Source organism: Choloepus didactylus, chromosome 7 (genome assembly GCF_015220235.1).
Source record: "Choloepus didactylus isolate mChoDid1 chromosome 7, mChoDid1.pri, whole genome shotgun sequence".
NCBI classification, from domain to species: domain Eukaryota; kingdom Metazoa; phylum Chordata; class Mammalia; order Pilosa; family Megalonychidae; genus Choloepus; species Choloepus didactylus.
The window spans coordinates 29,648,840-29,670,323 of record NC_051313.1 but is presented as its reverse complement, the minus strand read 5'-3'; positions in this window follow the sequence as shown (position 1 = coordinate 29,670,323).

The window sequence follows — 21,484 nt, the reverse complement described above, 5'->3', positions numbered from 1 at the left end:
CTCACTAAATTGCTCTATGATATTTCCTTTTCTCCTCTCTTTTATTATTTCAATAAAAAAAAACATGTTTGTTACAACCAAGTAAACTGCTTGCATCACCTGCTAATGGTTGCAGACTGTAAGTTTGAAAATCACTGTATTAGATCCACCAGAACACAAGCCACTAAGTTGGTGCCAATAGTTTTCTTTTTAAAGAGTAGTGTTTATTAAATGTCTTATAGAGTACTCAGACAGACAGGCTTCTGTGGCTTCTTTAGCTGATGTTCCTTGATCATTGATGAGGACATCTGGGGTAGGCAGAATTCTAAGGTGGCCCCCAAGATTTCCCACCCACCTTGGTGAACATGCCCTGTGTAACCCCTAGGACTGTGAATAACATGGATTTTATTCTTGTGGTAAGGTCCTATTATATGGCACAGTTGATTTTAAGATGAGATTATCTGGTGGGCCTAACACAATCACAGTAGCCCTTTAAAAGCAGAAATAAAGTCAGGGATTTGAACTCTGAGGAGGATTTGATGCACCATTACTGGCCTGAAGATGGAAGGGGCCAAGTGGCAAGGAACATGGGCATCCTCTAGGAGTTGAGAGCAGTCCCCATCTGTCCAACAAATTCAAGGAATTAAATTCTGCCAACAACAAGAATGAACTTGGATGTGCATTTTTCCTCAAAACCTGCAGACAAGGACTTAGACTTACTGACACCTTGAGCTCAGCCTTGTGAGCCCTGAGCAGAGAACCCAACCAAGCATGTGGAACTTTGGACCTATAGGACTGGGAGCTAGTACACATTTGTGGTAATTTGTTATGGAGTGATAAAAAATTAATAAAACACCCCTAAAAACTTTGCCATTGTTGATCATTAAAAAAATTGTTGATCATTAAAAAAATTAAATTCTGTTCAGCATGTTTTCCTTATAGGCAGGAAAAGATGTCTGATCCATTTTAGAACAATGCTCAATTATAAAGTACAGTTTTAACAAGGAGGGTTTTTTTTCAGTATTCATTCATTTTGGTTGTGGCACTGATTTGAGAACCCTTTTTTCAATAACATATATATATATATATTTTCATTTTAAAAGCTGTCCCATATGATATCTCATTTAAGTCTCATAACACAAACTTGGTAAAATTTGTAGAGCAGATACTTGCCTCATTTTATACATGAAGATGAGATACATAGAGGGGGGATGTTTGCTCAGGTGGCAAGCATAGAAAATGGTGGATTGGGGGCTAGAACACAGGTATTGAATTAATTTATTCTTTGATTCATTTGCATTATTCAATACCATTTGTAACAAACATTGTTCTAGTTGCAGAGGATACTGTGGGGGTTAAGACAGAAAAGATACTGCACTAATGGAACTTGCATTCAAGTTTTGGTAATCAGAAAATATTTTTGCTATAGTATGATGGTTTTAAGCTTTTTTTAAACTTGTGATATATATCACACATAATACAGAAAAGTGCACAAACACTTATGTAACCACTAAATTGGTCAAAATATAGCACATAGACCCCAAAGGCCTCCTCAGACCCACTCCTAATCACTAACCACCCCTCTCTAATGGTAGCCATTTTCTTTACTTTTACAGTAATTTCTCTCTTGCTTTTTATTTATTTATGTTTTTATAACTCAAGATTTTTTTTTCATTTCCTTTTACATCAGGCTTTTTTTTTCAGAAAAAAAAAACTTTATAAAAATGGAAACATAAAGTTATTGACCTTTGGGTATGACTTATCTAACCATAAAATATTTCTGAGAATTATCTGTTTTATTTTTCCATTTTTATAGCTATATAGTATTTATATGAATATATCAATCTTTTATCTACTCTACCTGATGGGCCTTTGGGTTGTTCTCTATTTGGGCATATGAACATTCTTGTACATACCTTTTGTGTGCATATGCATGCATTTCTGTCTGGTACAGAATTAAAGCAGTAGAATTACTGGGTTATGGGGTATAAGTTCAACCTTAATGGATACTGTTAACATATGTTCCTACTTACTTGTGATGGACAGACTCTAGAGTAGCCCCCATAAATTCTGACTTCCTGGTGTCCACACTTTTGTGAAATCCCCTCCTTTAAGTATGGGCAGAAACTGTGACTTGTTTCCAATCAAAGGAATATGGTAAGGGCCATGGGATGTCACTCTCATGATTATATGATGTTATTTAAGACTCTGTCTTAGCATACTAGAGCAAGAGACTCCCTTCCTGGCTAAGGTACCCCAGAAAAAGCATGCTCTTAATTTTAATCCCATTGCTGTGGGTATAAACCCATTGTAAATAGGATCTTTTGAAGATACTACTTTTAGTTAAGGTATAGCCAGCTGAATCAGGTTGGATCTTAATCGTATTACTGGAGGCCTTATAAGAGAGAAAGCCACAGGGAGCAGGCAGAAGCCAGAGCTGAATGGAACCCAGAAGAGAAAGGAGAGGAGGGGCATCACCATGTGACTGGAACCTAATAAGGTTTCTAGTTACCAGCTGAAATTCTCAGTTGTAACAGTGACTTTTTAAATACAATCTTAAAACTGTAAGCAAACAGGAAATTGTAAAGTAGCCTTAAAATGTAATCCTCAAAGCTGGAAGCAGGCTATAATGGAAGCTCTTATTCTCACAAAGGATCAATATGTAAATGTAAAGTCTGCACCCAGATTTGAATAAGTATTCATCTATTGTCCCCAAACTCCCAGGTACGAATGAAGCCTTTTTATCTATCTCCCTAGACATCTGGAGGCACCTTTCACAGTCATCACCTAGTTCCTGAAGGAAATAGGAAATAACTAAATTACTGAAATTCTCCAGACCTCTGTTACATTAATTAAAATGATTAACTCTCTTTGTCTCTGATGGGGATAAAAACCAACTGAAGAAACACTTTGGGGAGGCTGATTTGGGAGTCTCCCCTGTCCTCTGCTGGCATAAATAAACCCTTTTTTTCTCTTCAGCCTGGTTCGATATGACTTCCATTGGCCACACTGAGTGATGAACCCAGATTTGGGAAGTGCCCCTTCTACACAGTCTTGCTTTCTCTCTTTATGTAGAGCAAGCATACTCATTTTTAAGCCTGCGAAGGACATGGTATGTTTCTCTAATCTGTTACACTGCTGATTTTTCAGTCGTATCATTTTGTATATATTATACATGAAGATGAGATACATAGAAATATACAAAGTAATTTTTTAAAAAAAATTTTGAGCCCAACAGTATGTTTGTAATATTGTATGAAGAAATAACTTGATGATTAGAATGAGATAATCTTCTTTCTGAGAGAATTTATATTTATTTCTGCTAGGACTCTAGAACTCTAGAAGCTGGAACCACTTGCTCTCAGAGATCACCTTAATCCAATTTCAGGGACAGAGAAGATTCAAAGCTGGGCTGCCACTGTTGTGAGATCCACTTCCAGCTCACCTTTATTCCAAAGCTCTAGTCCTTTAGGGTCCCAATCCATAGTGATAGGTTCATCAAGGCCCTCCCTGTGGTGGGTCCTGGACTTCTGTCCTTGTCCCCTTGGTCCAAAGACACCACTGAAAGCTCTGCTCAATCCCTAGTTCTCTCAGCTACTCCCTCCACAGTCAGTCAGTACCCTCAGGGGAAAATTAGTCCCAAATGGGGAAAATTAGCCCATCTTCCTGGGTCCATGTAATTTCCCAGTTTGTGCTCTAGAAATTCTTCATTGTCTTCAATGCCTTCAAGCAGATTTTTAAAAAATTTTGTCCATTTTCTCTAGTTGTTCTCATCAAGAGAGTTGTCTCAAATTACCTACCATTGCCAGCATTAGATATCTCCAGAGCCTTTAGTTTATTGTTTATATCTTATTAAAAAGAGTGGTCATGAAAACTTTATATGAATAGCAGGTAGTTAGGTTGACATGTATTTCTGAGTTGAGAATCAGGTTAGTCCTACCTTAGTGCAAATTTTTGAATTGTTGTTCACTAGAAAAAATATTTTCCTTGAGGTGATAATTGCTTTTTCTTCCCCAAACTGAAATAAACTCTGCTGTTTACCATATTAATAGAAAGAACTTGTAAGCTACCTAGTGATGTAGTTTTGACTTCCCTTTTTAGCATATTGCATTGAAAGATCTAGGCAGATTTGCTGACATCCTTTCAATACCTATCCAGTGACTTTGGAGAGAGTAATTGGTCACTGAATTTACATTTATTTGGATTTCCTTTGGAGAGCATCCTATGCATACTATAGGATATATGCATACAACCTATAGATTACAATAGGTCAATTCTTCACAATTAGACCTGAAAATAGTAGAAAATAATTTGTGATTTTGCTAAGGCATACACTTGATTTATGAACTCTTTGAGGCTGGTTTAGGGTGGTGGGGAAAGTGAGCTGCTAATCAGTGATTGAGCTGACCATCCACTTCCCATATTTCAACTCAGATATATTGTTTTCTATGTAGGGTTTTTGATTCTCTATGGTGATATTTTAAATTCCGAAGATTGCAGAAACTTTCAGGCACTATCTGATATGAATGTCAAAGGCCCATCATACTTTGTTTTAGTTTTTACAGAAAATGTGTTTTCATCACTTAAGTTTTGATAGTTTACTGTAGAAGGGGCACTTCCCAAATCTCGATTTGTCACTCGGCGCAGCCAAATGAGGCTGAAGAGGAAAAAAGGGTTTATTTATGCTGGTGGGAGGACAGGGGAAGAGTTCCCAAATCAGCCTCCTGGAAATGATTTTTCACTCGGCTTTTGTACCCATCAGAGACAAAGAGAGGTAATCATCTTAGTTAACAGGTAACAGGTCTGGAGAATTTCACTAGTTATTTGCTATTTCCTTCAGAAACTAGGTAACATCTGTGAAAGGTGCCTCTGGTTGTCTAGGGAGATAGATAAAAGGCTTTATTCATATCTGGGAGGTCTGGGGACCATAGATGAATGCTTATTCAAAGCTGGGTGCAGGCTTTACATTTACATACTGCTTCAGAATTTACATTTACATATTGATCCTTTGTGAGAATAAGAGCTTCCATTATAGCCTGCTTCCAGCTTTAAAGGTTACATTTTAAGGCTACTTTACAATTTCCTACTTGCTTACAGTTTTAAGATCATATTTAAAAAGTCACCGTTACTGGTGCAATATGAGAGGACAGAAACATCTTGTGGTGGCAGAAATGAGCTTGTGGTCTAAAAATTGTTTGAGGAACTCTATTCTTATTAGTGTTGGAAGCAAAACACATTAGACAATTTATAAACATACAACTTTTATCTAGAAGTATCTCAGCATTTCCCCTTTAATGTATCAAAGTAGAGAGGACATGATTCCAGAGTATCTTCTCCAAGTTGTACAGATTGACATTGGGGAAGTCAGAAAACATTCTGATCTTGGGTACTAAAAGCTAAATTCTTAAAATAGATTTTGATAACTTAGTTTAAAAGAAATTTAAAGGAAAAAAACTTTAGTAGTAGTGTATAATTGTTTCAAAGTTATTGGGCCATTGTACTTAATTTTCTTCTTTCTGTATTTTCTGACTTTTTTTTGTAAAAGGCAATAGAATTCTTTGGAAATAGGGTTTTTGGGTTCATTAAATTTTCTGATTGATTGGTGCTCAAGATTATAATCTTTTTATGGTGATAGAAATAAAAAAAAATTGCATCCACTTGACTGACTTAGTAAAATATACCAAACATAATTGAATTTCTCTTTTTTGATTATGACATAACAATAAATGATTCATGGTGGTCACTCAGAACATGATTGTTTACCCCATTGTTTAGGAAACTGAGCTAAATGTCTTCTTACTCTTAGACTCAGCAGAAAGTACTTCCTTAAACTTCATGGTATCAACTTGTTTTCTTACAATTTGACTTTGTCCCTTAGAGTTGTAGACCATGTGAATGTAATAGCATGAGGATAATGGTTTTGGAGATAGCACATAGTCTAAGTATTGGGAAGAGATTTATTTAAATTAATTTTAGAAGTTGTAATATTCACTTTTTTGACAGAGAATTGAGAAGCTAAAATGTCTACAATATCTAAAATAAAATTTACATAACTTGATATATTATTATGAATTTGGCAGCATTTCTGGCTTGTTAAATGATTGATACTTAATCTTTTATTGGAGGAGCTGTGGCAGCAATTTCCTGTAATAGCTTACAAGTTGTATCTAATTTCTCCTTGGGGGAGAATGTCAATTGCATATTTCACCCCAAATGTGGACAAATTTGGTAGCCAGCTTTTTCTTGAATTTGACATTAACCTTTCTGGTGAACGTGCAGTTTGTGTTGTGTTCATCAGAATTTTTTTCTGATGTGAAGAAATAACAAAATCCTTTGATATTTTCACAAACAGGAGTTAACATCTTGGCTTAAGAAAAAAATCAAAGCAAACATGAAAACAAATCTTTTTTGTAGAAGTCTCTGAGTTCGGCTTTCAAGGTTAACAATCACAATTATAATTATTTCATAAAGAGTTTTTGAGAGCCTGCATGTGCCGCCACGTGTCAGTCATGGTGGTAAAAATTCTGGGGTAGAGTGTGGAGCACCAAGAACAGGGTGCTTGGTCTCATGGAATTTACATTTTATAAACAATGATATCACTTTATACACAGAGGCACGTGCAGGCTTTCTATATTACAAAACACGTTTTGCATCTCTCCTGTGATCCGCAGGAGACACAAAGTTATGAGGGTGAAATTCAGAATCCTGCTAAGGTTCTTCATTATATCACAGGTATGATTTCCACTGTTAGGAGCTTTCTGGTGACTCAAGAAGTGACTAATTTTCCTATATTATGTGTTGCAAAGGAGATACCTTTATCTTTCCTCTTTTTTTTTTTTTTTTTAAGAGCAGAAGTTTTGGCCACTGTCCTAGCTCTGTAGAACTTTGAACAAATTAATTACCCTTTTGGAGCCTTGGCTTCTTTATAAAATCAGTGAAATAGGAATAATAAAATTAAATTCATAAGATTGTGAGGATTTAAGTCAGTGATCACCCTTGTAGTTCTAATATTTGGTAGATGGAATGGTGTGTGCTTCCCAGGTTAAATTGTCTATGAATATGCCAACTCAGGAGACTTTTCATAAGCAGAAAAACCCATGGTCAAAAATACTCTTTCCTGCACAATCAATTTCTTAACAAAAAAGATTTTTATAATATCATGTTTGAGCAGACAGAAATTATGAAGTTTCAATTAAAAAATAGAATAAACTAACCTGTTTCTGTTCAGGCATTCCAAAATGATAAAGAACAAAGGTCTGGAAGAAAAAGATGGTAACAAGTTGTAGCCATCACCAGTTATTAAGTTAACCAATCTGAGCAGAAATTGTGGGATCTTTCTGGCATTATACAGACTGTTCCCCTGAAGCTTAAAACCATGAAAGCCTAGCACCCCATGGATGATGCACCTGTTAGCTCACAAAATAAATATGTACATAAATATATAAAGTCTCTAAACTCCATCCCAACTTTCTCTGTAATCTGATCCTTGTATTGTTTTATAATCTCATCCTAGACTCCTGTTTATGACCGCACTCCTGCTTCCTTAACACATATTTGCTTTCTTGGTTTCTGCATCTGGTTTCCCTGCCCTTGACTTTGGTTCCATCCCCTCCCCCATTCCCTATGGACTCCTCACTTGAATTCATCAGGAGAGCACCAGCTTTCCCAGTTCTAGCCCAGTGCTTCTCAAACCTTAGACACACAAATCACCTACTGAAATTGCTAAAATGTGGATTCAGATTCAGTAAGACTGGAATAGACACTGAGATTCTACATTTGTAACAAGCTCCCAATTGCTGCTGATGCTCCTGTTTCGAGGGCCACATTTCGAGTAGCAAGACTTGCTTTAGCTGGTGTACTGGTTCTCAACACCCCCTGCAACCCGACCTCAGCCCCAAATTCTGGCCATACAAGCTAGTTGCAAATACAAGCTAGTTTCTTCTTATGGGAAAGTACATCTTACATCTATAAAAATCAAACAGAATCCACTTTATATGACCTTCAAGGAGCAGCAGGACAGTCTTTGGAGTCTTATTTTACTTTGGAAGTATTAGATCATTAAAAGTTCCAGCATTTATGACTTTTATGCAAATATACTGAGAGATCTTCAGCAACTGGTCATATATCTTAGAAATCAAATAAATTACTATTAATTTAAAATATGCTAAGATATAAGGATCAAAATCCTGTATGTAATCATTCTATTAGACATTAATAATACAGTAGAGACAGATTTGTAACTGTTGGAAAGCCTATGCTCACTGGAAAGATGGGAAAATTTTCCTGAAACAAAAGAAAACTATGAAGTCTTCTGAGATTTCTGACTATGCCTATTTCCCTATTGACTGTTGTGTGAGGAAACAAGCATTTGGAAATTTCACAGAGGTTGGAATCATTTTTTTCTCCTTTTAAATTACTTCATTGAAAGAATGGTATAATAGTATTGTTTTTGCCATACACTGTGCTCATGGATTGTGGAGTCAAGGGTCAAATCTAGAGATTAAATCCAGATTCCAAATTTATATTGACCCAAGTTATGAAACACTAGGAAAGCATTATTGGTACCTATCACTATTTACTTTCCCATTCAGATAGGATGATTATTTCATCCATTGCCATCCCTCCTTGTTTATATGTAGATTCAGGTGTTGATGAATATTTTGTGAACTCATATATTTCATGTGTCGTTGCCCCAATATATTATGTCACTGTGAGTCAAGTTTATGTATTTTAATATGACAGAAGAGGACAACAAGCAATTTAGGAGAAAATCTTGTTTTCTTTGACCATCCCAGAAAATTTTAATATACATGAAAGAGACAAAAGTGCAACCAAGTCTTTAGTTCTCCTTCACTTGTAATAGTAATTTTACCCCAAACAGGTCTCATTGTATATATGTTTTTGGCTGACTCAAGGAGCTGTTTCCAGGACTGTCATTTATTTGCTGGGTATTAAGTTCACAAGAAAGCAATATAAAGCTGCTCTCAACCATTAGCTGGGGAGAGAAAGCTCTGCGTTTTACATCAGTGAATTTGGAAAGGGCAATATATTTAGTTACCTGTGTGTGAGGTGATTATACAATTGCTCTGTCTTTTTATGTAGTGATCAATTGAGAAGGCTTTTAAAGCTTATTTGAATTTATGGCTGCTGCCTGGCCCTCCTCTGGCTTTATATCAAGTGAGGTAAACAGGATGAATTCACCCATGTGGGCTTAATGTTTGACAACTTACTGGGGCTTGCAGACATTGTTGCATGCTCTCCAGTCACTCTGTATGAAAAAGCTTATTAACGACATGGCAAAGGCTTAACTGTCCTCCAGGAACTTCTTTCTAATCAACGCCTCTGTGGCTGATCTCTTTGGAGCTCCACAGCCTGTAGCCTTGGACACACTCGGCAGCCAGCTTCTGATTTACTGACACAGTCATTTGCAATGAGTTTCTGAACATGTCAGGTGAAGGAGTTGGCCTCCAGGGCTGTTTCTCCTAGACAGCTAAAAGTTATTCAGCAAATTAGTCCAAAGCATTGATTTTTCTTTTGCCCTCACATCTTATTCTTAAGGAGATATTAGACACAAAAAACAAATGTCTTTCATTTTACCCATGAGGGGTGATATTAGTATTTTACATCAAAATAGACATAGGAAAAAGGTTGTCATTTTAGTTGCCAAAATTAAGATCTAAGGCTGCTACTGTTTCATCCAGTCATTTTCTTGAGATGTGAGATTGAGTCATCCAAGTAAAAAGGATCTTATAGCCTCTGAGGTTTATAGGGTGTCTACATAGATGTCATGGCTCAGGTATAAAACAACTATAGGAATTATGAAGTACACTTATAGAAACTCCTTTGTGCCAATACTCAAAATAAGACATGTTCATGTGGAGTCTCTGAAGGGTTTAAAGCAGGTTAAAACATTTCTCTGACTAAAAAGTTAATTTTTCTGGCCTATCAAATCTGTGTGCCTTCTAAAACCTAAAACCAAATTATTGAATCTCAAATAATTCAAATTTTAAGTCAACCATAAATAGTAAACAGATCCTATTTCACAGATGAGGAAACCTAGCTTCAGAAACACAAAGTAAATAGGTGAGGAAGCCATTCCACCTACCATGAGGGATTGCTTTGAGACATTTAATTTAAGTTAAATTCTACCATACTTGCTTTCTGCTTTGTTTCACTTTTGTTTTTGTTTGGTTTTATTTTTAATTTTAGGTAAAATCTCTTTCAGATTTTCTCTTCCTTATGTGGGATAGATGACCTTCATGGATTCATACTAATTTGTCAGAGAATGCGAGCTGGATTATCTTTGTTAGGATTTTCATTAAATCTGAAATTCTGACTTTTCTCCATAATAGTAATCTAGGCTGGTTTGGGGAAAAAAGAAAAGAAAACAGAATACCTAGGAGTACATCAAGGGCAATATCAGATGACTTTTTTTTTTTTCTTTCACTACATGTCCCATCCCAGTAATATGTGCCATGAGAGGCAAAGAAGTGAAAGTTTTGAACTGACCCAAGGGGAAGGAACAGTCTCATTTATTACGCTACATTTGTGCCTTCCCTGTACAAAATGCTTCTGCCAAAATTATCATCTGTGGACTTACAGAATGCCTTATCCACTGTTATGGTATTCCACACAGCATTACTATGACCAAGGAACCCATTTCACAGCAAATGCAGTGTGGAAATGGCACATACTCATGGAATTCACTGGTGTTACCCTGTTCCCCATCATCCTGAAGCAGCTAGTTTGATAGAACAGTGGAATGGCTTTTTGAAGGCTCAATTAAGGTGTCAACTGGGTGGCAATACCTTGCAGGGCTGCGGCAATGTTCTCTAGGAGATTGTGTTTGCTCTAAATCAGTATCCACTCCAGGGTACTGTTTCTCACATAGCCGGTATTAAGGGATCCAAGAACCAGGGGTGGAAATGGGAGTGGCATTACTTACTTTATTACCCTAGTGATCCATTGTGAAAACTTTTGCTTCCTGTTCCCATAACCTTAAGCTCTGTTGGTCTACAGGTGTTAGTTCCAAAAGAAGTGCTCCCATCAGGAGACACATGATGATTTCACTGAACTGGAAGTTAAGACCTGATCACTTTGGATTGCTCATGCCTCTGAATCAACAGGCAAAGAAGGGAATTACCATAATGGCTGGGGTGATTGCTCATGACTATCAAGGGCAAATAGGATAACTACTACACAATGGAGGTAGAGACGAGTTTGCCTGGAATACAGGAGATCCTTCATGATGTCTCTTAGTACCACTATGCCCTGTGATTAAAGTCAATGGAAAACTGCAACAACCCAATCCGGGAAGGATAACTAATGGCCCAGATCCTTCAGGAATGAAGGTTTGGGTCACTCCACCAGGCAAATACTCAAGTCCAGCTGAGGTTCTTGCTGAGGGAAAAGGGAATGTGGAATGGGTAGTGGAAAAAGGTAGTTATAAATATTAGCTACTTCCATATGACTGTTTGCATAAACGAGGACTATAATGGTTATAAGTATTTCTTCTGTGTTTTGTTATGAATATGTCTGTATATATACATAAAGCAAATATCTGTTTTCTTCTCTTATCTGATTCCCATATCATATAACTGAAGTTATATTAATTTCATATCATAGTACTTGAGTTAGAGGATATTAAGCTCAAGAGTGAATATTATCTGAGGACTTGCATCTTCTTCTGAGGAAAGGGTTAGTGAGTTTCTGGTTGTATGAAGGACAGTTGAGTATTGTTAGGAAAAAGTTACTGTTATTGTTTTAATTTAGAAGATTAAGCATAGTGTAAGATGTGTATGGGTGTCAAATTGACAAGGGATGGACTGTGGTGGTGAAGTTCATGTGTCAACTTGGCTAGGTTATTATGTCCAGTTGTTCCACACAATTGGAAACACATTAACTTTCCCCAGAATAGGGTGCAAGTCCTTGGCTAATATTCACTCAGACTTAATGCCCTGTAAATATCCTTAAATACTACAACATGAAGCCAAAACAAGTTATGTCATATCAGGGGTTAAGATAGGGAAGAAAACAAATATATTTGCTTTATGTAGATATACAAATATATTCATAACAAAACAAAGAAGAAATATTCATAACCATTATGTCCCCATTTCTGCAAACAGTCACATGGAGGAGCTCATGTTTATAACTACCTTCTTCCATTACCCATTCCATATTCCCTTTATCCTCAGCAAGCACCTCAGCTGGTCTTGATTCTTTGCCCGGTGGAGTGACCCAAACCTTCATTCCTGAAGGATCTGGGCCATTAGTTATCCTTCCTGGATTGGGTTGTTGCAGTTTTCCATTGACGTTAATCACAGGGCATAGTGGTGCTAAGAGACATCATGAGGGATCTCCTGTATTCCAGGAAAACACTTCTTTACATCCTTTGTTTAGCTACAGTCCTATTTCTCCTTGATCAATCACCCAGTCAGTACAGTAATTCCTTTCTTTGCCTGTTGAATCAAAGGCATGGGGGCCCCAAAATGGCCACATTCTAGTCTTAACTTCCAGTTAAGTGGAATCATTGTTGTGTCTCCTGGTGGAAGCACTCCATCTGTGGAAGTAAAATTTTTCTACTGGATCACTAGGGGTATTAGTGAGTGGTGGCACTCCCAATTCCACCCCTTGATTCCTGGACTCATGAATCCTGGCTATGGATGAAACAGCACAGTAGAGTGGATGCTGATTTGAGCATACACATCCTCTTGGAAAACATTTCCTCAACCCTGCAAGGTATTGCCACATAGTTGACACTGTAACTGAGTTTTCAAAAGGCCATTCCACTGTTCTGTCTTTCCAGTTGCTTCAGGATGATGGGGAACATGGTAAGGTCAGTGAGAATGTGCCCATTTCTGCACTTAGTTTGCTGTGAGGTGGGTTCCTGGATCAGAAGGAATGCTTTGTGGAATACCATGACAGTGGATAAGGCATTCTATAAGTCCACAGATGGTGGTTTTGACAGAAGCATTGTGTTCAGGGAATGGCAACACTTATCCAAAGTACGTGTCTATTCCAGTTAGAACAAAATGTTGCCTCTGCTATGATGGAAGTGGTCCAATGTGATCAACTTGCCACCAGGTAGTAGGCTGATGTTCCAGTTTGCTAATGCTGCTGTTATGCAAAATACTAGAAATGGATTGGCTTTTATAAAGGGGGGTTATTTGGTTACAAAGTTACAGTCTGAAGGCCATGAAAATGCCCAAATAAAGACATCAACACAATATACCTTCACCGAAGGAAGGCCAATGGCATCTGGAAAACTTCTGCTAGCTGGGGAGGCATGTGGCTGGCATCTGCTGATCCCAGGTTGTGTTCCAGTTCCACCCTCAGCTCCTGTGCATTTTTCAAAGTGCCTCTCTTGGCTGCAGCACCTTCTTTGTCTGTGAACACTTTTATAGGACTCCAGTGATTCAATTAAGACCTATCCTCAATGGGTGGGCTAACACCTCCATAGAAATTATCCAATCAAAGGTCTTGCCCACAGTTGATTGAGTCACATCTCCAGAGAAACACTCAATCAAAGGATTCCAACCTAATCAACACTAATATGTCTGCCCCTAAAAGGTTGCATCGAAGAACATGGCATTTTGGGGGACAAAATACACCCAAACTGGCACAGCTGATACTCTCAGGGAATGGTGCCATATTGGGGACTGAGTGTGGGTCTCTGCTTTTGCCAGTTTGGGCACTCAGCAGTGACTGTAGACAGGTCGACCGTGATGAATGGAAGTCCATGTTGCTGAGCCCATTCATAGCATCCATTCCTACTGTCATGTCTACTTTGTTCATAAGCTCATTTGGCAAAGGCAGCTGTGGTTAGGAAAGAGGCCAACTGATATCCATAGAATAGGTTATTTTATATACTTGATTATTAAAATATTCCTCTGCTGAAGGCACCCTCTGATGATCATTCACATGAGACAAAAATATCTTCATGTTTTCTGCCCACTCAGAAAGGTTTATCCACACCTCTTCGGCACTAATTTTCCAGTCATTTCCTTCCAAATCCCTGACCATGCAGCCAAATCATTGGTAAAGCCCATGAATAAGTATACAAACACCCCCTGACCATTTCTCCTTCCAAGAAAAATGAACAACTAGGTGCACTGCTTAAAGTTCTGCCCACAGGAAGGATTTCTCTTCACTACTGTCCTTCAGAGATGTCCCAGAAAGGAGTCGTAGTGCCGCAGCTCTTCACTTTTGGGTGGTACCTGTACATTGTGTTGAACCACAAATAAACCAGGCCCAAGAGTTCTCTTTCTAAGTCAACTGATCATAAGGAACTCCCCAAGAGACTTTGGCTGTGGGCTGGGAAAGAGAAAGAACTGTGGCAGAAGGGGGTGCCTCAGGAATTTGGGCCACTTCCCCATGTAACTTACTTGTGCCTTCAGGACCTGCCCTATCTCATATATACCACTTCCATTTTATGATGGAGTGCTGCTTTGCATGCCCTACTTTATGTCATGGTGGGTCTGACAACACCCAGTTCATGATGGGCCATGCAGGTCTCATGATAACTTGGTAGCCCATGATTAAGCATTCAGTTTCCACTAAGGCCCAGTAGCAGGCCGTAAGCTATTTCTCAAAAGGAGAGTGGTTATCTGTAGAGGATGGCAAAGATTTGCTTCAAAATACATTGTGATTCTCCTGTAGGGGCCTACCAAGGGCTCCAGACATCTTCTTTCTTAGCCACTGACACTCCAGTACAATTGGATCTGCTGAATCATATGTCCGAAGTGGCACAGCACCCTTGCACAGTAGCCAGGACCTGTTGCAAAACCTCTTATTCTTACAAGTCCCCACACAAAACTACCAGGTTTTCTGGTAACTTGGTAAATGGACCAGAGTAGCACACCCAAATGAGGAATATTATGTCTTTAAAATCCAAAGAGGCCAACTAGGCATTGTGCCTCTTTGTTGATTGTAGGAGGGTCCAGATGTACAGCTTGTCTTTCACCTTTAAAGAGACCATGCCCCACCACTGGACACCTAAAATTTCGCTGAGGTGGAAAGAGCTTGTTGTTGTTGTTGTTGTTGTTGTTTTTTGGATTTATTTCCCACCTTCTGACATGCAAATGCTTTATCAGTAAGTCTCAAGAAGTTGCTACTTCTTGCTCACTAGGTCCAATTAACATGATATCATCAACATAATGTACCAGTGTGATGTGCAGGAGAGACTTTCAATTTCCCTGTGGACTAGATTATGAAATAGTGCTGGAGAGTTGGTATACCCCTAAGGCAAGACAGTAAAGGTGTATTGCTGGCTTTTCCAGCTGATAGCAAACTGTTTCCATTGGTCTTTACTAATAGCAATTTTGAAAAATTATTTGCTAGATCAATAGCTGCATACCAGGTATGAGGGGATATGTTGATTTGCTCAAGTAACAATACCACATCTGGAAGAGCAGCTGAAATTGGAGTCACCACCTGGTTAAGTTTATGATAACTCAGTGTTATCTTCCAAGATCCATCTTGTTTTTTGATCCATCTGTTTTCTGCAAAGGACAAATAGAAGAGTTGAATGGGGATGTGGTGAGAATCATAATTCCTGCATCCTTCAAATCCTTGTTGGTGGCACTAATCTCTGCAATCCCTCCAGGAATCTGATATTGCTTTTGATTTACTATTTGCTAGGTAGGGACAGTTCTACCAGATTCCACTTGACCTTTCCTACCATAATCACCCTCATTCCACAAGTCAGGAATCCAATGTGGGGATTCTGCCAGATGCCAAGTACGTATATTCCAATAATACCTTCTAGAACTGGGGAAATAACCACAGAATAGTTCCTGGGACCCACTGAACCCACAGTGAGACCAACATGAGCTAAAACTCCATTGGTTACCTGACTTCCATAAGCTGCTACTCTGGTTGATCACAGAGATGTTTTTTTGTTTCCTGGAATTAATATCACTTCTGAGCTAGTGTCTAATAATCCCTGAAATGTCTGATTGTTTCTTTCCCCAGTCCACAGTTACCCTGGTAGAGGCCCCCTTGGGGAAAGCTGGGCTGGAAAGATTATTAATAGCATAAATTTTTGGAAATGTAGCTGGTCCTCCAAGAGGACCTGGTCCTCTCTTCACTCAAGGGGCTCTGGGTCTCTAAACTGTCTCAAATCTGGGAATTGATTAAGGGACTTGTGACATTCTGTTTCTGTAATTCAAGTAAGATTTTTGTTAACTTGGCCTAGAATTATTCTTCTTATATAGCTCAAGTAAGAATTTAATAGACTGTCCATCTATTGAACTTTTAGGTACCCCATGATCTAATAGCCATTGCCATGGGCCTGTGTGAGTCAGACTATTTTGATTACTGTTTTGAGCTTGCTGTCCATTAAGATAGCTATACCCACCTTGTCTTTGGTGATTAAATGCTGCCACTTGGCTTCTGCCAACCTGGGATCTGGTCATCCCTACTGTGTTTAAGCATCAAAGTTCACTGACAGCAGATCCCATAGTAATATCTGACCTACAGAGTAAAACAACCACAGAGCTCTTCAAGGAAGATGGAGTTAGTCACATAAATTTATTCCTCACAGTGTGGGTGAAAGGTATGTCCTCTGGACATTCCTGGGGTGAGTGAGCAGGTATTACATGGTAAATCCACTCTAAAATTCCAATCTCTCCAAGACTCTGGATCCCCTCATCTACATTAGACTAGGGCAGTTCTGGCATTTTGATCTCAGGTAATGTAGGCTACCTTTTGGTCCATGCTTTAGCCAACCACCTAAACAAATTGTTAGAGCCCTTTCTAACCCCTCGAGCTTGAACACTGAATCCAGAATCTGTTTAGTAGGCCCATATCGATAAGCTTGATCTAACTTTATATTCCACCCACAATTACCCCACACCTTCAGTATCCATTCCCACACATATTTCCCTGATTTCTCTCTGTACAAATTGGAAAAATCATTCAGTTCTTTTTGAGTGTAGCACATCTCTTCATGGGTCACACTTTGTCCCTCATCTTTTGGTGCCTGTTGATACTTCAATCTAGTTATAAGTCTGGAAGAAAAGAGGGGTGATGGGGGCAGGTCACAAGAAGAATTAGAAGTGTCTTGCAAACCAGTTACCTGAGGGCATTCCATTGCAGTTTTATCTGGTGAAACAAGAGTAATCTCTTCAGACAGAAGAGTGAGGGCTGTTCACTCAGGGGACGTGGTTACGGGTTTATTAGGCACAGCAGGGTTTATCTCTTCAGGTGGAAACTGGATGGCAGATTCCTTCATGCAGACTGGAGGTCAGAAGGCTGTTTCCTCAGGACATACCATTACAGGTTTACCTGGCAGAGATTCAGCTGAATCTAGAGTTTCAATGTTCCCATCATCATCATTATCAACCCATCTGTCCCCATTTCAATTTTCAGGATCCCATTCCTTTACTGTTAGGGAGTTTGAGCAGGACTAGTATTGATTCCTCTTGGAATATTTGGCAACATTCCCTGAGATAGTGATACTTTTGTCAGTGAGCTGCAGTCATCTTCATCTCCAGGGATGAAGTACCCAGAGAGAAGGATGGCACTTTGAATATCTGACAGGGCCAGGGAAAACCAATACCAGATGACATTGCTAACATTTCTGAAACATCTTTTTACTTTTATCCTCTCCCCACCAGTGGAAGGACTGGAAGCTTCAGTTAGGAGGAGAGAGTAGAAGAAATGGTGATGATGGGTGGTGAGCTAACAAAGAAAGAACCTGCCATACCTCCCTCTTCTGTAGCATTCTGGCTTGCAACAGGCCTGAGCTGGGCACAGATTTTTAGCTTTGATTGAAGTTTTGGGTTTTAATATTCTTTGAGACTAGACATATTAACTACTCTCTAGGGGGAATCAGCATGCTTTTTTCCTCTGAAGCAGATTGTTTGCATAATCCTATGGTCTGTAGGGTTGGCAAATTTATTTCCCTTTCTGAGTTATAAGTTCAGATTGTTAAGTTGTTAGGGGATGGTGTTGATGACACCAAGGTCTATTGGGGAAAGACTGAAGTAAACATCAATCAAGTACATAAACAATTAGATTAATAAGAAAATTATCAGAGTTTGATAAGTACTTTTCAGTGAATTAAAATACAGTAAAAAGCCATTGATTGGAAAACTTCCTTAGATTGACTGGTGAGGGAAGAGCTCTTCGAATTGAGATCTGAATGCCAAAGATGAGGGAGGGACACAAATTTGGGATGGGGGTGGGTTTGCATATCAAGCAAAGGAAATGGCTAGTACAAAATTTTCAGGATGGAGTGAACTTGGAGTACTTGAGGAACAGGAAGTATACTGCTATGCATTAATGAAGCCGAGAATGGTGTGAAGTGAGGGTGAGGAGTTTAGTAAGGACACATGTCATGTAGAGCTTTGTAAGTTAGAGTAGGGTTGGGAAACATCAGGGAACTCCAAGCAGTATGGTCTGGGTTATATTTACAAAATGCTCCTGGCTGACATGTGGAGAATGGATTATAGGAAGGCAAGAATGGATGCAGGGAGATCAATGAAGAACTTGAACTTCCAATTGTGGAAGTTCAGACTAAAATGAGCATGAGTAGGATGAGAGTGGTAGACACAGAAATGGAAGGTAGTGGTAGGATTGTGGATATGATTTGGAAGTGGTCAGAACACTTAATGGGGCTTTGGATGTTGGGGTGAGGGAAAGTATTCTGAAGAAGGTGTTATAGAAGCTTGGCTGGCAGAGCAGCTAGGTCGGTGTTGCTGCCATTCATCAGTACCATGGAGTTACTTGCTTTGGTCCTAATGTGAGAAGGATGCCACAAAAGACCAATCAAAATTAAAAATAACATCTCTTTGGTGCTACCAGAAGCAGGACAATAAAATCAACATTGGCTCTCATGAGAGTGGGAGTAGCAACCCTGGCTTTGGCAGCAGTGTTGGCTGCAATGATTGCTGCCTTGATGATGGCTGTTTGTAAGGGCATCTATAGCACTGGGGACAGTCATCTTGATTATAACAGTGGCAGAATCAGTGGAGGTGCTCTGATGTTAGGCATCAGAAGGCTTGGCATGGACATTGGCCTCATTTCCCTGAAGTGAGGATAACAGAAAGAGCAGTGCCCCTGGTAGACATCAAAGGCAGTGTTGATGGCTATGCCTTTGGTGAACTGAGGCAGCAGGGCTGTTGCTTTTGATATTGGCAGCTACAAACACATAAATGATAGAGAATGAAAGCAGAAGGACAGGAAAATGTGATAGCTAAGAAAATTAGTTTTGGAGTTTACATGTGAAAAGTCTTGTGCTGCTGATTCCCAGAACATTTTCCAGGGAATTCGTAGGATGCTTGAGTTCTCAAAGAAGAAGTGGGAGAGGAGTAGAAACATTTTGTTTTATGGTTAAGTGCTTGAATGGCCTGCAAAACGTAGATCATGTATAAGGATGATAACTCTTGAAAAAAATAAAGTATAGAAATGTGATGCTATGTTAAAACACTTGAATCAAATGGCATAGAAATGCAAGTTATTAGGTAAACAAAAATATGGAGTGGCATCCAGAGACACCATATGAAGTTTTGTGGGTGGGAGTGTGCAAGTTATTTTGGTTGCAGTGGAGGTTTTAGTTTTGAGCTCTGATTTTGGTATCTTGCTCCAAGGTAACATGCACTTTAAAAGTGTTTTAAGGGCTTTGGGGCCTCCTGCCTCTGCAGAGGAATTTAGGGAGACAACTTACCATAAAGCGGATACTTGGAGCTAGGTTCAGATTCTGAGCACCGAGGAAATACAGCTTTTGAGTATGTCAAGATTTTCCTAGGATGTGATTTAGGGGACTGACTGGAATGTTTGTTACAGTGTGTTGTTCTGGAACAGATTCTATTCCCAGCAGGGCTGTGACTCAACCTTTCAACCACCAAATGGAGTGCTGGAAGGATGAGACTGTAGAAAATGAGCCTTTCCCTGGACCTTGTAGGAATTTAGGAGCTGATGATCCTTTCTGGAATGATGTTTGCCACAGAAATAGGTGCCAAGTGCCCCCTTCCTTTTCATACCTTTCACCTTTAGGCTATTTTTCTGCTTTTCTTCTATTCCTGGAGGGTTTAAATTTTTTCGGTGAAACTGCATTCGTGGGATTTTGAGAAATTCTTTAGGATGAAGTGCTATCTATCAATCCAAAACACTACCAGGAGATTTATTTGTTGCTTGCCTGTTCCTCACATCTCCCTCACCTCTTTGCTTCCTAACACATCTTTCTGCCATTTCCATTTTTTTTTTTCTGCTAGCCACAGCAGAAAAGGGCTGCCTACAGCTTTTTCCCAGACCCATTCAGCAGAACAGTCTTAGAGAGGAGTTAATGTCTTCCGTGTCTCCCCTGAAAGGCACTAGAACATTTTTTAACTCGAGCATCTGTGATCTTTAACCGAATAACCGTCACCCTTCTCCTCTGCCCCAAACTCTTAGTGATGGCGGTGAGTGTATGGGTGGGCAAGGACCACTGCTTTCAAACCAGTTTTTTTGTTTTCTTTGTTTTTACAAACAAGGAATAAAAGTTCCCTTGCTAAACTTGTTTTCAGGAGGGATTAATAATACTATTCACATGATTTAAGTTGGGAAAATAACTCAGCTAGCAAATTTTTGCAAGTTTTGGCTGGGTCAGAAGTGTTATGAAAGCTCAGACAATTTAACTGTGATGAGGGTAGTTAGTGAATCTATCTCAATGAAAAACCATTGCAATCATTAGAAAGTAAAATGACATATTTAAGGTATCACCCTGCTTTGCCCCATAAACAGGCTCCTGCCCATAATGCATTAATGTCTGAAGGACCACATCACACTAGGCCCTTGTGGCCATGTTGTTTGAGCTATAGCAAGAAAACGAATGGTGTTAAAGCTTTTGCATTTTTGCTCAGACTAACTGCAATTTTTGTTTCTAGGAGCTATCTTGCCCAGATTCTTTATGCCATCAATAGTTTTAGAAGAGCTTCATTGACTGAAGCTCTGACCTGATTATAAGAATCAAAAAGCTTGTGTGATTACCTAAAGCCTATAGGAACTTAATCACATTGCTTTAGTCACGGAAATAAGCCAGGATTCCACAGTCGGCTTTTCAGGTAAGATGTCTGTAGATCCAGGTTTTGAAAAATGATAATGTGATCCCTCTTTTCAAATCAGACCTCCTTGTTAGAGCAGGCAGTGACAAGTTTGTGTTCTACCAAGTTTAGGTGGCATGTAAAGGGGAGCTCCTTACTACTATCATTAGTGCTATTTCAGAATTTTCTAAGAGTTTATACTAGATGGATTGTGGAGATTTTAAAATATTCAAATCATTTCAATACAACTAAGTAAATATTTCTTTGTTTATGTCTTACAAAGAACCATTTTAGAAACAGCTGGGTTCACTTTTAGAATGAATACAACTCTTCATAATTTAGTAAATGTTAATCCGTCTTCTATTGATAAGTATATACCATCATTCTCTTTTTCTCATGCTCAAGGCTAACCTTTGCACCGGATTCTGTTTCCTCTGTTGACCTGGGTCACTTATGACTGCCACCTTTTTTGTAAGTAA